The 12790-nt window shown below is 50.2% G+C and overlaps 1 protein-coding gene across 1 annotated transcript in view; it reads right to left on the reverse strand.

Moving 5' to 3' along the window:
* Positions 1 to 12790, reverse strand: part of LOC146356234 (uncharacterized) — a 943348-nt gene that overhangs the window by 452121 nt on the left and 478437 nt on the right. The gene's annotated exons all lie outside the window — the stretch shown is intronic.

Genomic DNA, 12790 nt, shown 5'->3' on the forward strand with positions numbered 1-12790 from the left:
AATGCTCCTTCCTTGTTCTCCTCGACCTCTCAGCGGCTTTTGATACCGTTGACCACGGTATCCTCCTGCACCGCCTGGAGGGGTTGGGCATTGGAGACACCGTATTGCGGTGGTTCCGGTCCTTCCTCTCCCTCAGGTACCAGAGGGTAGCACTGGGAGAGGAGGTTTCGGACCCATGGCCACTTACTTGTGGGGTGCCACAGGGTTCCATCCTCTCCCCGATGCTATTTAACATCTATGTGAAGCCACTGGGGGCTATCATCAGGAGCTTTGGGGTGCAGTGTCATCAATATGCGGATGACACGCAGCTCTACCTCTCATTCAAATCATCACCAAGGTTGGCCGTAGAATCCCTGTCCAAATGTCTGGAGACAGTGAGTGGCTGGATGGGGAGGAATAAGCTGAAGCTGAACCCTGACAAGACCGAGGTACTTTTGGTGGAAGACAAGAGGAGGCTGGGGGATGTTGACCTGGTGTTGAATGGGGTACGGCTACCCTTGAAAGTCCAGGTCCGCAGCCTGGGGGTCATTTTGGACTCCCAGCTGTCCATGGAGGCTCAGGTGTCAGCTGTGAGCCGGACAGTGCTGTATCAACTCCATCTGATACGGCGGCTGCGCCCCTTCCTTCCCGACCATCTGCTCCCATCGGTAGTACATGCCCTGGTCTCCTCTCGTTTAGACTACTGTAATGCGCTCTACGTGGGGTTACCCTTGAAGACGGTTCGGAAGCTGCAGCTGGTACAGAACGCGGCGGCTCGCCTGATTAAAAGCAGCCGCCGGCGAGATCACATCACTCCAGTGCTGAAGGAGTTGCACTGGTTACCAGTTGTTTTTCGGGCCAAATTCAAGGTGTTGGTTTTGACCTTGAAAACCCTATATGGTTCCAGCCCAGCCTATCTTAAGGAGCGCCTCCAGCAACACCAGACAGGCCGCTTAACAACATCAGCCTCGGATGGCCTTCTCTCTGTCCCATCAGCCAGGACAGATAGACTGGTGGGAACGAGGGAGAGGGCCTTTTCTGTGGTGGCCCCCACTCTGTGGAACTCCCTCCCTAGGGAACTCCGTCATGCCCCCTCTTTAATGAGCTTCCGTCGTGCATTAAAAACGTGGTTGTTCAGGCAGGCATTTGGGGTGGGTTAGGGTATTTTTAAAAAAAAATTATGGTAGAATTTTATTGTTTTAAATTGTTTTATGGTGTGTTGTACATCGCCCAGAGTGGCTGGGTGACCAGCCAGATGGGCGATTAATAAATTAAATAAATAAATAAATAAATAAATAAAAGAAAAGGCAGAAGTGCTCAATTCCTACTTTGGCTCAGTCTTCCCCCGAAAGAGGGTCTATGACCCCCCCTGGCAAAGGTGAAGTACAGGCTGAAGGGGCAGGATTGCAGCTTGAGATCGATAGGCATATGGGCAAGGAACATATAATTACTAGAGTAAAAAAGGAACTGGCAGAAGAACTCTCAGAACCACTGTCTTCTAACTTTGAGAAATCCTGGAGGACGAGTGAAGTGCTAGATGACTTGAGGAGGGCTAATGTTGTCCCTATCTTTAAAAAGGGCAAAAAGGAGGAACCTGCGAACTACAGACCAGTCAGTCTGACATCAATGCCTGGGGAAATTCTGGAGCAGATTAGAATGCAATCCATCTGGAAGCACCTTGAAAACAATGCCGTGATCACTCGAAGCCAACATGGATTTGTCAAGAACAAATCGTGCCAGACTAATCTGAGCTCATTGTTGATCAGATAACCTCCCTTGTGGACTGTGGGAATGCTGTGGACATCATATACCTCGACTTCAGCAAAGCTTTCGGCAAAGTGCCCCATGAGATCCTGATGAGCGATCTAGCTCAAAGTGGGCTAGATGAAACAACGATCCGGTGGATCCACAGTTGGCGACAGAATCGGACTCAAAGGGTGCTTATCAATGGGACCTTCTCAGACTTGGGAGAGGTAAGGAGTGGAGTAGTGCAGGGCTGAGTCCTGGGCCCAGTGCTCTTCAACTTTTTTTATTCATTACTTGGATGAGGAGGTGCAGGGTTTATCAAAATTTTGTTTTGATAAACATTTGATTTGTTTATCAAATTTGCAGATGACACAGAATCGGGCAGGATGGATAATACCTTGGAAGACAGAAACAAAATTCAAAGTGATCTTGATAGTCTGGAGCTCTGGGCTGAAAACAACAGAATGAAATTTGTGCATGGTGGAATGTGAATGGTGGAAACTCAGAGAGAAGAAAATGGGTATGTTTAGCCTTGAGAAGAGAAGGCTGAGGGGAGATATGATAGCGCTCTTCAAGGACTTGAAAGGTTGTCACAGAGAGGAAGGACAGGATCTCTTCTCGATCATCCCAGAGTTCAGGACACGGAATAATGGGCTCAAGTTACAGGAAGCCAGATTCCAGCTGAACATCCAGAAAAACCTCCTGACTGTTAGAGCAATATGGCAGTGGAATCAATGACCTAGGGAGCTAGTTGCTCTTCCACACTGGAGGCGTTCAAGATGAAGCTGGTCGGGGATGCTTTGACGTAGATTCCTGCCTTGAGCAGGGGGTTGGACTTGATGGTCTTATAGGCCCCTTCCAACCCTACTATTCTATGATTCCATGATTCAGGGCTGCCAGACTCTATCCTGGTTTTGGGTTTCGATCCCACGCAGCAAGGAGTCTCCCACTACTACTCCTCTTCTCTTCTTCCTTTTCTAGGCCTTGGTTTCATTGCCTATGTTTGACTGACACTCAGCATTTTGCTCGCTCTCATGCAGGGTCCCCTGCATTTCTTCCTCTGCAGGCTGTCCTCCAGTCTCATCCTCAAGGACCTGAAACCACTTCCATCGTTCCAGTGCTTCCACTGGTGCAGAGTGACTTCTAGTTCTTCTGCTGCTAACCATCACCCTTTTCGAGGAGTATCCTCTACTTCATGTTTCCTCACCTAAGCATTTTCCTCTTCTGCCTCAGCTTGATGTTGCTCTTCTAGCTTCTGTTCTTCACTTTGCTGCCGTCGTTCCACCATTCTGTCCAAGAACCCTTCGTGTTCTCTTACTCCCTTGAGGGATGACACTCGGCGCTCCAGTCCTCTTACTTTTTCTTCCAACAGTGTGATCAACCTGCACTTGTTGCATGTGTGGGCTATGTTGATTTCAGGCAAGACAACAGACATTACAGAGACCTTGCAGGTCACCCCCACTGGAGAGTTTTGTCCTTCCATAGTCTCAATTCCCTTTATGTATCTAGCTTTCAGATTGTACTGGGATAGCCTGTGCTTTGTCCTCTATTCACTGGAGGTCAACTACAGAGTCCCACTGGTATAGAAGTGTGTGTTACAAGAAAAAGATTATTTTAAAAAGATGTTAGGAACCTCCCCCTTGACCTCCCCTGCCAAACTCCCCTGCCAAACTCCTGTTTGCTCTCCCTGTTCACTCGCTCTGATCTCTCACTCTCTGGGAGCTTGCTTGCTTGTATAGCCTCTAGACCAGCAGGAGCAGCTTCCTCTGCTCTCTGCTCAACTAGGAGACAAGAAGCAGACTGAAACTCCCTGCCCACACAGCTGCTGAGAGTACTCAGGCCACGCCCCTTCAATTCAATTGGAGCTCTCAGGAGCACATGGCAACTCAGAATGGAAAGTCCCTGGGCTTCCTCCAGCCCCCTCGTGGTTTTGCCTTTGTCTCCTCTACCACTGCAACTCCCCTGGCAAACTCCTTTTTGCTCTCCCTCTTCACTCACTCTGATCACTCTGATTAATCCCATTTCTATTGGTATAGAAATGAAATAAATAATAATAATCTGTTTTGTCAAAATGTTATGATAAACCATTCCATAATTATGGAATGGAGAAATGACCAGGGCCGTGGACACAATCGCTCCTGAGCGTCCTTTCTCACGAAGTGGAGCTGCACCAGCACCCTGGTTTTCTAGGGAGCTGGCAGTGGTGAAACGAGTGAGAAGACGACTGGAGCGATGTTGGCAGAAAACTCAGAGTGAATCTGATAGGGATGGACGAAAGTCCCTTACCTGTTCTCGAAACTTGCTTCGCGGTGGGGGGGAGGCACTTCAGTTCTCCCACCGAAGTTCAGGCGAGGGGGGGAGGCGCCCCGCCTTGCCCGGCCAAAATTCAGGCTGGGGGGGAGGCGCCAAATCCCTCGCCAGTGAAATTCAGGCCGGGTAGAAGCGCCCCGTCTACCCAGCCATGAAAAAAAAGTAAAAAAAACCAAAAACACACATCCGTGATAGGCTACATAACGATTTACGTAGCCTATCACGACTAGATTTCCAAAGTCAGCCGTGATAGGCTACGTATATCGTCACGTAGCCTATCACGGGTGTCGTTGAAAAAAAAAAAAAGCGCGTACGCAAATGGCGGCTCCCATGGAGCCTTCTGTCCCGGGCACCCACCTTCAAATACACACACTCGAACCCAGCAGACTGCAGGATAGGGGACCTGGTGAGGGGGATCGAATCCCGACAGACCACTGCCACTCCACCTCCCTGCCCCCCAGGTCTTGCCTGCTGCTGAACCCAGGAGGGCAGAGCTGAGAGAGATTAACGCCCCCAGCTTCGTCCAGCCAGGTCTCTGTAGTACAGGCCAGGTCAGTGCGCTCATCCAGGATCAAGTCCTGGGTAGCCGTTGTTTTACCATTCACTGACCTGGCATTCAGCAGCAGCAGTTTCAACCCCAGGGGTCTGTTGCCAGGGCCATCCAGGTTATTTGAACTGGGAGACAGTTTAGGGACAGTCAGCACCCTATTGTTACACACTCTGCCTTTAGAGTGTGACTGTCTCCCCCCTCTGTATCTCCCTCTGCCCTGTAGAACTGTAATGGCCGTTCCCTGGGTACCAACACCTCCCCCCTTTATTGGAAAACACATATTTAATGCCGGCAGTCCAGCAGGCCACACTGAGGCAAACAGTCCCCTTCCTTCCTTTCAAGCAGGGGGACAAGCCCTCGCCCTCGTGCTCCCCCGAAGTGGCTCCCCCAAAGGGGCAACCCCCTTTGGTGTCACCCCCTTTGGCGGCGACACCCTCCGACGGAGGTCCCGCCCCCACCGGGCCTAGGTTTTATGCCCCAGCTCCCACAGGTGTTGCAGCTGGGAGTGGGGTGGTGGTTGGCTGGACCTGGGTCTGCAAGGAGGCAGAGTAGAAGTCCCCCAGGTGGAGGTACAGCTCCAGCAAGGCAGCAGCAGCAAGAGCGCAGGATCCCACCTGCCTTGCAATACTGAAGGGCTTTCTCTCCTTGCAGCAACGATGGCATGAGTCCATATAACCATAGTAGAGGACAGAAGGCATATCATAAAGTGCCATAGCACAGCTATAGCGTAGGTTTGGCAAGAAGCAGACTAAGGTAAGATGGCAAAGCCACGGATAGAAAGGGGAACCAAGGAAGGTACAAGAACTAGACATTTGCTGACTCAGGAGACAGAACATAGTTACAAAGAGGACAAGCAAGCAGTGTTGTGGCCTTGAAGTCTAAAGGCCATCCTGGGGCAATGAAAGGTAGCAACAAATGATATCGACATGAGGAAAGGGTAAGAACATCAGGAGATCCATGGGGGATCAGACCAAGGGTCCATGTAGCACTTCCTCACCCCCCAAAGCCACTACAAATCAACAGACCCTGAATCCATTCCAGAAAGTTTTGTTACCCATCACTGGAACTATTGTTTCTGGTGCTGATCTGATGGGGTTGAATAAAGATCAGATGCCATCTTTAGTTTTCAGGATGAGATGCTCCTTTGTATTCAGACCAGGCCTCAATATGATAATGTAGCATTTGGGAAGAAAGATGCAACCCAGTAAGCCAGTGCTGGAGGCCATGATAGAGAAGACCTGCACAGCTACCATGCATTTCCCCTTGGTGCTCAGGTAGGAGGGTACAAAGGACACCCAAGCACTGCAAAAGACCAGCATGCTGAAGGTGATCAACTTGGCTTCATTGAAGGCTCCAGGCAGCTTCCTAGCTAGGAAAGCCACAAGGAAAGAGATGCCAGCCAAGAAGCCTATGTAGCTGAGAGCACTGTAAAACATAACATCAGACCCATCATTGCATTGCAGTAGGATCTCTCTAGGCTGGGAGTGCATGTTGGAGTCTGGGAATGGAGGAGAGATCCCCAGCCAGATGGTGCAGATGGCAGCTTGAATAGCGGAACAGGCAAATACAATGGCATTGGCCAAACTCTTCCCCAGCCATCTCTTCACCCTGTTCCCTGGCTTTGTGGCCAGGAAGGCCAGCACCACAGTGATCGTTTTGGCCAACACCGAAGAGATGGCAACCGAGAAGACGAGACTGAAGGCTGTTTGTCGGAGGAGGCAGGTCATTTTCCTTGGCTGGCCTTCCTGGCCACAAAGGCTGAAGAGGAAGGAGGTCAAGAAGGAAAGCAGGAGGGAGATGAGGAGAATGTAGGAGAGGTCCCGGTTGTTGGCTTTGATGACTGGAGTTTGGAGGTACTTAATAAAGGTGCCTAACACCAAGCCTGTCGTTAAGGACAAGAACAGGGCAAAGGAAGCCAGGATGATCCCCAAAGGTTCTCCATAGGACAGGAAGCTTATATTCTTGGGCACACAATAATCTCTGGCCTCGTTTGGATGCTGATCCTCTGGACACTTGGTGCAATGGTCTGCATCTGAGGAGGAGAAGAGCGGCTTCAGCATTGCTCACATTTCCCTTCGATATGCAATAATTGGTGTTTGTTTGTTTGTTTATTTCAACACTTCCCTGTGCGAAAGTCCCTCGAGGTGGCTGAAAAATATAACCGTAACCAAACATTATAACACAACAACAACAAACAGCAGCAGCGAAGGCAAAAGCAAAGCCGGTGTTAGACATCCCATCCGTGTGGATTATATCCTCGCCCCACCGTACTCAGAGGACAGGGGAACTGGCTTCTTCCTCCTCTTCAGTGCAGAGTGAGGAAGCCCAGCTCAGCACAGGCACCTTCCCCATGTCTTATCTATCTAACAGAGTAGTGGCGGGGAGACGCACTGGGTCGAAACACCAGGGCCTATTTCAAAGCAGGGATTTTTACATCTCCTGTTGGCCCCCAGGCTTCCCTGTTCTCTCTGAGCTCACAGCTGCAGCCCTCATTATCAATGGCTAGTAGCCGGGATGGCTATATATTTCCCCCAGTAATGGAGGCAGTATGCGTCTGCGGACCACTTGCTGGGAAGATGAGTGGGAGCGTTCTGTTGCACTCCTGTCCTGCTTGTGGGTTTCCCATTGGGGCTTCTTGTTGGCCCCTGTGCGAAAAGGATGCTGGACTAGTCATGCCTTGGGTCTTATCCAGCGGGTAGGGGTGTACGAAACCCCGCTTACCTGGCTCCACCGGGTTCTGCAAGTGGGGGGAGGCGATCCATTCCCCCCCACCCGGAATCCTGCCTGGCTGGCTCCGCTCCGCGGCCAACCCACAGCGGGGCCTCCAGCCATTGCCAGGCTGGTGCGGACGCAAATGGCGTCCTGTGTAGGGGACACCTTTGCATCCCTGCGCTGGCCCATGATAGGCTATGTAAATATTTACGTAGCCTATCATGAAAAAAAAAACAGTGAACACAAATGGTGGTGGCTACGGCGGCCACCATTTGCGTTGCCTTCTTTTTTGGCCATGATAGGCTATGTAAATATTTATGTAGCTTCTCACAGCAAAACAGAGCGGTGCAAATGGCGGCCACTATGCCATTTGCACCCCTCTGTTTTGCCATGATAGGCTATGTAAATATTTACATAGCCTATCACAGAGGGAAAAAAAGGGAATGCAAATGGTGGCTGCCGTAGCCGCTGCCATTTGCGTTCCCTTAGATTTGCTGTGATAGGCTACATAAATACTTATGTAGCCTATCACGGCTTCCGCAGGGATGCAAATGGCATCCCTGCGTTAGCCGTCATAGGCTACATAAGTATTTATGTAGCCTATCACGGCTATATGGACAAAGCGAATGGCGGCCGCAGCCCCGGACGCCATTCGCTATGCAGCGCGGATGGCAGCAGGTAGGTGCCCTGTTCCGGGCCCATTTCACAGATGGGGGGGTGGGGGGCCTTTGTTCTGCCATGGATTTTGGGGGGCCGAATGCACTGGCATTCAGCCTCACCGAGATCTGTGGCAGAATTCTCCGCCATGCCTACCAGCGGGCCTCTTCTCACGTTGTTATTTTTATGTTCTCACAGTCACTGAGGGAGGGATAAGAATGCATTCCCTGCCCCCCCAAACAAGATGTGGACCGAGTGAGGCATGGTCTGAACATCAAGAAAAGGTTTTCGGGGTACCCTGTGCTATAGAAGTGGATTCTAGGGTGCTCCTAGACACGCAGCTCCTAGTGGTACACAGTCACTAGAAGGGCCGCTGTTGAACTGCCCAAAGACTTTTGATATGAAATAAATGCAATGAAAGCTCATGACCTCTTTGAGACAGAGCTGCTGACCAAGGCCCTGGGTGTGAAACTCTCTCTGCAATAGGGATGGCGGAGAATTTCTCCCGGAAACTTCGGGGGGCCGAGCGCCAACGTGTTCGGCCCCCCGAACAAGTTTCGGGGAGAAATTCTCCGCACCCCCCCGCACCCCGCACCCCCCCCGGGACAGGACTTACCTTTCCCGAATGTCCCTCCCGGCGGTGGGTCCCAGCGGCAGTTTGTCGGGTCTTCGTCAGGGGTGGGGGCGGCAGCCGATCTTTCGACCGGCTGCCACCGCCGCCATTCCAATAAAACTAAAAAAAAAAACCAACGCCCCGTGATAGGCTACGTGACGATTTACGTAGCTGATCACAGCTGACTTTGCAAATCTAGCCGTGATAGGCTACGTTAATCGTTACGTAGCCTATCACGGTTGACTTAAAAAAAAAAAAAAGCGCGTACGGCTAATGGCGGCCCCCATAGGGAGCCGCCATTCACGTTCCTTATTTGGTCGCTGTAGTCTACGTAAAGATTACGTAGACAACGGCGAAAATAAGGGCAACGCTATTTGTGTTGCCCTTATTTTCGCCATAGTCTACGTAAATCTTTACGTAGACTACAGCGACCAAATAAGGAACGCGAATGGCGGCTCCCTATGGGGGCCGCCATTTGCGTACGCGCTTTTTTTTTTTTAAAGTCACCCGTGATAGGCTACGTGATGCTTTACGTAACCTATCACGGCTGACTTTGCAGATCTAGCCGTGATAGGCTACGTTAATCGTCACGTAGCCTATCATGGGGGCGTTTTTTTTTTTTAACTTTTAATTTCACGGCCGGGCGAGGCGAGGCACCTCCTCCCCGGCCTGAATTTCAGCTGGGCAAGGCAGGAAGCCTCCCCCCCAGCCTGAATTTCAGCCGGGCGAGGCGGGAAGCCTCCCCCCCCTGCCTGAACTTCACAGGGAGAGCAGGAAGCCCGATTGAGTTCAATCAGATTTACTCCCATGGAAGTGTGTATAGCAGGGATGTGGGAACGTGGAACCTCATGCCCAGGAGCTATATCCAGCCCACCTCGGATCCAATCCAGCCTTCTGGGGTGGCCCAGATGGCCCCACCCATTTTTCCCCAACTACTGGTTGGTGGCTTCCTAGCATTGGTGCAGATTTTCCCCATTCGAACAGTTGGAAATGCTCTCCTAATGCTTAGTTCCTGGTAGTAAGAACTTGAAGGTAAAATATGCTGGTATTTGGGGTATTTTCATCATGTTCCTTTTCATTTGGCCCAGCCCCTTTGGCCTTTGCCCCCCCTCTGGAATCTTCCCCTCCCCCCAAGCTTCTCCAAAATTGAATTTGGCCCTCTGCCTGAGCTTCTCTACATTAAGCAAAAAACTTGCATCCTTACTGGGGCTTTCTGCTTTCAGTTTCTTTGCAGGATTACGATGGGCTTCTTTACATGACGAACACATGGTCTGAATCAAGGAAAGTCCTTCCTCAGCAAGTTCTATATGTTTCTGTGTGTTTCAATTTGTAGCCACTAGATGGCGGTGTCAATATAGCACATTATAGTGCTATGCCAGCATTTCACACAGCAGATAGATCGGAATAATGTCTGTGGGTGGTTCATAAAAATTAAAACCACAGAGTGCAGCATAAAACAAAATGAAATATGAAAGCTTAAAACCACAGTATAACAGTACAACCAGAATAAAACCTAGCAGCAACGCAGAAATTTGCAATACAGATTTAAAACACCAGAGCTAAAAGATGAGGAAGCTACAACACTGGGAGAGCAAAAAGGTTTTCACCTGGCACTGGAAGGAGCACAACATAGCCGCCAGGAGAACGTCTCTAAGGAGCTCATTCCACAGCCAGGGTGCCACAGCAGAAAAGACCCTCTTCCTGGTAGCCACCCGCCTCACTTCCTTTGGCCGGGGTTCATGCAGGAGGACCCCGAGGATGATCTTAGGGTCTGGGCAGGCGCATATGGGAGGAGGCGATCCTTCAGGTGACCTGGCCCCAAGCCATTGAGGGCTTTGAATGTTAATACCAGCACTTTGAATTGGGCCCAGAAGTGGACTGGTAGCCAGTGCAGCTGGAAAAGTACTGGCGTCATGTGATGTCATTGGCCAGCCCCTGTCCACAATCTTGCTGCCCTGTTTTGGACAAGCTGAAGTTTCCAGACCGTTCTCAAAGGCAGCCCCATGTATAATGCACAGTAGTAATCCAGACGACCAGTTATCAGAGCATGGATAACTGTAGCAAGACTATCTCTGTCGACAAAAGGGTGCAGGGAATAACCACCACTGCAGACCATGAGTCCTCTGGGTGGGCTGTTGGGGGGAAGCAAACCACCACGGCGGGACGGGGAACAGACATCCCATCGACAGCATGCTAACCCATCATGGCTTTTTCTGGAAAATAAACCATCATGGCTTAGTGTGTCATGCGAACCCAGTCAGCATCAATGTATACCTGTAATTCCTCTGCTGTATGTATGGCTCTAACTCCCCTGAGCTTGATTGGGCACCACATTTTAAGAAGGATGCAGACAAACTGGAGAGTGTTCAGAGGAGGGCAACGAAGATGATCAGGGGACTGGAAACAAAGCCCTGTGAGGACAGACTGAGAGAACTGGAACTGGGTTTACCCTGGAGAAGAGAAGACAGAGGGGAGAGATGACAGCGCACTTCAAGTACTTGAAAGGTTTTCCCAGAGAGGAAGGCCATGATCTCTTCTCGATCATCCCAGAGTGCAGGACACGGAATCATGGGCTCAAGTTAGAGGAAGCCAGATTTTGGCTGAACATCAGGAGAAACCTCCTGACTGTTAGAGCAATACAACAATGGAACCAATGACCTAGGGAGGTGGTGGGCTCTTCCACACTGGAGGCCTTCAAGATGAGGCTGGACAGCCATCTATCAGGGACTTTGACTTGGCTTCCTGCACTGAGCAGGAGGTTGGAGTCGATGGTCTTACAGGCCCCTTCCAACACTACTATTCTACTATTCTAGGATTCTAGGATTCATTTTAAATTCTTCTTTAATAAAACAAAGAATTGCTTTCAGGGACCATGTTATGTTCTCTGCCTATCTCGGCTTTTGAGGCAGTTTCATGTTTTCCTAAGTTCAATGCCAAAAGATCCCTTATGTATGTGTTTGGTGTATATGTGTGTAATACACACATCCATGTAAATTAAAGCAGATTTCTTCACAGAGGGCAAAGGAAGGATTATCAGAGGGCTGGTGCAATTTAAAAACATGCAGAGACATCACCTTGCCGACAAAGGTTCGTATAATCAAAGCTATGGTTTTCCCAGTAGTAATGTATGGCTGTGAGAGCTGGACTATAAGGAAGGCTGAGCGCCAAAGAATTGATGCTTTTGAACTGTGGTGCTGGAGAAGACTCTTACGAGTGCCCTGGACTGCAAGGAGGTCAAATCAATCCATCCTAAAGGAAATCAACCCTGACTGCTCATTGGAAGGAGAGATCCTGAAGCTGAAGCTCAAATATTTTGCCCACCTAATGTGAAGAGAAAACTCCCTGGAAAAGACCTTGATGCTGGGAAAGATTGAAGGCAAAAGGAGAAGGGGACGGCAGAGGATGAGATGGCTAGATAGCATCACCGATGCAATGAATATGAATTTGAGCACACTCCAGGAGAGAGCGGAGGACAGGAAGGCCTGGTGTGCTATGGTCCATGGGGTCACGAAGAGTCGGACACGACTGAATGACTGAACAACAGCAACAATTTCCCCTACCTTATTAAACCCTGAGGGCCACACAATGGCTTCCGGGTTAATGGTGAACTTCAGGCCAGGGGACGCCTGTCTCAATTCTCCCAGTTTTCACTCTACCAGGAGTGTTGTTGGGAAACTGCATCCAGTTCACAATATCAAAGTCGGCTGCCAGCTCGCCAGTCTCATCCTCGTACAGGCCGCTCACAGAAGTGTTCCGAAACTGGATTTCTCTTGAGAAAGTGTGGAACTAGAGTGACAGAGAAAACACAAAGCAGAATCGTGTCCTACCATGGGGCAAAGTGAGATAGGCCCCTCGACATAACAGATTTGGACACTGTTTACTGACACCAATTGTCAGGTTCTTAAATGAACCAGGGGGGCAACTTGGTGCCCTCCAGATGACTTAGACTGCAACAGTCATAAGCCCCAGACAACAGGGCCAATAGCGACTAACTCTGTCCTGCAACAAAATGTTGCAGTGTGGCTGTGCTCCTCTTTACTCTTCTAGTCCATCAGACATGCCCTCCTCCAGAAGACACAGTCCTGCTTTCCCATACACACACTTTTCCTGCCTCCACCCCACACAGTCAGTCACCATTCTGTGGCCGCTGACCATGGCCTGTCCTAGCTGGGCAATTTGGGTGCGGGGGGCATTTCTATGATTCTATGGCCTTGACTGTAGCT

This window comes from Heloderma suspectum, chromosome 2 (genome assembly GCF_057233095.1).
Source record: "Heloderma suspectum isolate Gila_16-S chromosome 2, 16-S_ref, whole genome shotgun sequence".
In the NCBI taxonomy this organism is placed as follows: Eukaryota; Metazoa; Chordata; class Lepidosauria; order Squamata; family Helodermatidae; genus Heloderma; species Heloderma suspectum.